We start from the raw sequence: 5,502 nt of genomic DNA on the forward strand, positions 1-5,502 counted from the left end.
CCTGAGACTTGAAGGAGAGTAGCATCTATTGGAAATTTTAAAACTTGTTTCCAACCTTTGGCCTTATGTGGGCATATAAAGCCTAGAAAATATTGGATACAGGGCAATCCACATCCTGTCTATCTGTGGACTGTCTTCTCCCTGATCTCACCTCCCCTCCTCTGCCCACCCATCCTCCAACCCCACAGCACAAGGTATTTGGAAGAGCATTAGGTGGAGAATACCAATTATATCCAAATTGGTACTGTTACAAGACATATTATGTTGGTTTTCTACTAGAGCTTGCATTGAAGTCTCTCTAAAAATTGCTTTGAAAATTGAGAACAGTAAATATTTTTTTTATTTGCTTGATAATCTGAGATCATCACAATTAAATTCACATGCTATTGTTTTTGATGTCTTTCAATGACTGAATTATATAGTATCTGGCCTCAGACTTTTTTTTTTTTAAGTTTTAAAATGTTTACATTTTATTTTCAAATTGATAATTTTTGTCTTCCCCATGAATTTCTAGTTTTTTCTTTTTGTTGCTCAAGCTGTATTCATCATTGTAAGACTCTTTAGTTTGTACTTCCTAAGTTTTCTAAGGCTGAGAAGCAGATGAACAATAATAGTACAATAGTACATGCTCTAGGGATCTAAATGAAAGCTTTTTAACAGATATCTTTCTCCCTAGCAAATTTCATTTTTGTTGATTTATTCTTACTGTTCCCTGATTCTTATCTTTTTGTTTGTTAACCAGGATTCCTGAGAAAAATAAAATCTTGATAAATTTCCATAGTTCAAACTTTTATTCTGTTAGCTTTTTTTAGATGTTTATTTTTGAGAGAGAGGGAGAGAGAGAGAGAAAGAAAAGGGAGGAACGGAGGGAGAGAAAACAAGTGGGTGAGTGGCAAAGAGAGAGGGAGACACAGAATCTGAAGCAGGCTCCAGGCTCCGAGTTGTCAGCACAGAGCCCAATGAGGGGCACAAACTGGGAGATCATGACCTGAGCCAAAGTTGGATGCTTAACTAACTGAGCCACCCAGGCTGCCCCTGTTGGCTTTATTTTTTGTTTTCTTTTTAACTGTTACATTTTTTAACATGTCTTACTTCATTTTTTAGTGTTTTCTAACACTGCCATCCTCCAAGAACATAAACATACACACACCTACTTACACACAATTTACTCCTACAAATACTATATGAACATACATAATCTTTCAGGTAAAACTAGTATTATCAAAATTAATTACAAAAAATAATGTTTCCATCTATTGTTAAAATTATTGTTCCCAGGGAAATAAGTTCCTATAATCCATCAGATAAAGAAAAATAAATTTATTTTTAGATCTAAGTAGGATAACACCAGCATCTCACATTTATAAAATGTTTCCACGTATAGCACTTCCTTTTGTATTCCACAAGACTGAAAAATGAAGGTTTAGAGAAGTTAAGTAACTTATCTATGTTGATATACTTATGTAGTGATGGGCATAGGAAAGTGTTTTGTTTTTTGTTTTTTGTTGTTGTTGTTTTTTTACAGTTCCAGCCTCTTGAATTTGACTTGCAAAATAAGTATTTTGGAAGAGGGAAGCATTGCCTTTTTACAATAATGTATAAAACATTGTGAATGGTCTCACTTGCAGGGAAAATTTAATTTTTTAGGCATACCTCCATTAGTTCCTTCATTTGATTACATCTGATATATAATACTTTATTTATTATTTTAGTCAATTCTGTTTCTAACAAGTACTAATATGTTCTATAAATTAAATTGTGAAAATAATGGCTGCTGGGTTAGATCCTTTAGCAAGGAAAAGCTAGGTCTACTCCTTTACACTCATGATGACCAGTAAAATTAAAAAAAAATTAAACCACCTTTTTTTGCTAATGTTAAAAGCAAAGTAATTGGACTAAATTCACTTTAATTCCTTTGAAATTCATCTGCATGTACTGAAAAGGTATACAAGCAAAAATCAGGAAACAACAGAGTTAATTGTCTCCAAAAAAAAAATTCTTAGCATCTATTTAAGGGCATGATTTTATATTTATATTACATACATAATATATAAATGCAAATTTAAAGACATTTGAAAAAGCGCATACTTTTAGAATACTGTTTTGAAGGGTATATGATCAAAACTTTTTAAGGTAGCTGCCCTTCAGTACCCTACATGGGATTTTTTTTGCCCAGTAAAACCAGATGGAATAAACAATCTATAACTATTTTCTATTATCCATTAGCAAAATCCCTTATTTGAAATAAGGGACCAAAATAAATGGCATAAGCAAATATTCCTTTCTTTCGTTTTAAAGCCTTTTTTTTAAAAGCTTTATTTTGAAAGAGAGCATGCATGTGTGCAAGGGAAGGGCAAAGAGAAAGAGAGAATCCCAAGTCGGCTCCACACTGTCCGCGCTGAGTCCAAAGCTGAGTCAAACTTGGGGCTTGAACTCATGTACTGTGAAATCATGACCTGAGCCAAAATCAGGAATCAGATGCTTAACCGACTAAGCCCCACTAATTAGACACCCCACTAATACTCCTTTCTTAAATCATCATTTGAATAAAAATAATCTGTGCTTGATTTTTATTGCAATAAAACAGAAGAGGCTGTTAATTTGGAAATACTCACACATGAACAACTCATACCTTTACTAAACGATTCAAAGTGATGGAAAAATTAGCCTAGGCTTCAACAGAGACTTGATTACAAGGTACTAGGAATTCTGTGGATTTTTTTTTTAGGCCCAGGGCAGGAGTTGCTGGTAAAGTTCTTGCATTTGTATTTGCTAAGGGAGTATTGATTCTGAGACAACTTTTTACTTGTCAGCTGTCCCTGGTGTTCTAGAGTTGTTTCTATGTTGGTTTGATTTGTTATGAAATACTTGAAATACACAAAACATGAAGAGAGTAACATAATGAATTCCCATGTGCCTGTCACCCAGATTTAAGAAATGTTAACATTGTGCTGGGTTTTTTTATATCATTCTTATAGAAATAAAAGATTTATCAACCCAACTTATACCTACTTTGTCTCCCTGCCCAAACATTGTCTTCCCTTTCTCCTCAGAGTAATTTGGTGGATATTTCTATATTAATACCTTTACTACATAGGTACATATGTATAAACAAAAAATACAGAATATTTTGGAGACTTTCAGGTTTTGCATAAATTGCATCATACTATGCTGTTTTTCCCTATTTTCTTTTCCTCTGTCAACAGTATACACTTAAGCTGTATTGTTTTAGAATTAAGGTAACTGGATCATTTTATCTACTGAATACTACTCCATTTTATGAATTAATAAATGACAATTTTTAATTATTTTTCTTTGCAGATATTTAAGCTTTCTCCCCATCTTTATGTTTGTTATTATTTAGTTTTGGTATTACAAATTATGTTGCAGTGAATACTGCCACCAAATAAAAACAAATCCAGACTTAGAAAGGAGTGTTATGATTGAGAAGAAAGACAATTACCATAGGAAGAACACTCTGGTCTCAGAAATCTTTAAGCATCTCACAGTCAAACAAACAAAGAAACAAAAACCTTTTCATTTTATAGGGTAAACAAAAAGAAAGCAGAGAGAAGCAGAATCTTTTTAGAGGAATCTGGACATGTAAGGAGAATGACCAGTAGGGTCTTGCTGTGGTCAGTAGAGTCCCAGGAGAAGCTGGAAAAGGGGGCAGATTTCCCTTTTTAGTGTTTGCACATGACTGGGGCATACAGAGCTCAGGGACCTGTAGCAAGGAGAGAAGTGTAACTAAAGTTTGGTTAAAACAAAGCAGAGGATAAGAGATGGGCAGTAGTGATTGTGTCAGTTCTCCCAACTGCTTTAGAGACAAAGTCTGTCCTTAGACACTATTAGGAATTGACTTGTGGACTAATAGGAAGAGCCCTTGTGAGATTGAGGTGGGTCCATACAGCTTTCAGGGGTTAGGCACCCCTCACATTCTTATTGGCCATGAAGGACTAGCTGTGTTACATAGTGAGTATTTCATCAGACTGAGATCTGTTAGAGAGATATTTAATGAGAGATACATCTAGGAATAAAACAAAAAGATAACTGGTAGAGTTTGAACAATTTGGAGCAGCCAACTGAGAAGATCCCAAGATGTTGGGTCTGAAACATATTTATTCGGATGGTAGAATGAGGTTAACAGTGGCAATCTGACATATTACCTGTTGACAGTCTGAATATTTTTGGTGATGGTATAGGACATCAGAGAGTATTCTAAAATATGCACAGCATTCTCTTTCAACCACTGTGTAAATGCCTCCTCAGAACACCAGGGTCATGTGTGATACCAGACAATTGTGCAGGACCACTAGCTGGAGTCAGCATAGTTGATTAGCAGTGATGTTGGAACTTCTGCTGATAGTGTAATGGATATTTCCTGGAGTAGAGCAAAGGAGATGCAAAAAAAAAAAAAAAAAAAAAAGGAAGTTTTGGCAAACTTCTCAAGTGGCCCACAAAACAATAGCTCCAGACACAAAGATTGTCCATCATGGTCTACGGTAACATTCAAGTCTTTTAGGTTTTCTCTCAATCTCTTAATCTCTTCTTCTGAGGCTTTTTGAGAACCTTGTAAGAAGTTCACAGCTTGGGGCACTTGGGTGGCTCAGTTGGTTAAGTGTCTGACTCTTGATTTGGATTCAGTTCATGATCTCAAGGTCAGTAGATCAAGGCCTGCCCCATACTCTGCAGTGGGCAGATATTCTCTCTCTCTCTCACCCTGCCCTTCCCCCCTTGCAAGCATGACCTCTCTTTCTCTGAAATAAATAAATAAATAAATAAATAAATAAATAAATAAATAAAAGGAAGGAAGGAAGGAAATTTCACAGCCTTCTTGTAGGACTGGTATATGTCTAAGTTTGTACTTAACATGGTTGTGCAGACCTTTGGGCTCATCTAGTATCTAGAAAGCTTACAAGTACAGGTATTCTCACTTTTCAAAAGTTTGAATTATGCCACTACTCTTCTATGAAAGACCTACATTAGTACCTGTTTTCACAAACTGAAAGAAATCCAGAGGATTTTCACTTTTCAAAAAAAAGGCAAAAGCAAAGATAGAGTTTGGTGTGTCTGCTTTACTTTAAGCTGTTACAGAGGCAGCCAGCAGCTGGAGTGGCACCACCAAGCTCCTTCTCCAGGAACTGCATTCATCTTCTCCCTGCCACGGCTTAACTATGTCAGTGAGCATCTGTGCTTTATCTCGATTTATTTTGTGCACTTGTTAGCAAGATGTGTCCTAAGATATCAGAAAAACCCAAAAGAGATTATTTTTTTGGGTCTGGGAATGCTAACAAATTTTCCATATAAATTAATGGTAATTACTTTTTCACTTTGCACTGTTCAGCTTATGAAAGATTTTATAGAAATGTTCTGTTTTCAGATAGAAGAAACCTGTAATGGAATAGTTAAGGTGAGAAAAGAAGGCAGTCTTGTTGAAATTTTGATAAGCACTAATTAGATTAGCTAGATAGCAGGATCCAGTTCAATTAGCAGGCAGATGCC

The sequence above is a fragment of the Felis catus genome, chromosome A3 (genome assembly GCF_018350175.1).
Source record: "Felis catus isolate Fca126 chromosome A3, F.catus_Fca126_mat1.0, whole genome shotgun sequence".
NCBI lineage: Eukaryota > Metazoa > Chordata > Mammalia > Carnivora > Felidae > Felis > Felis catus.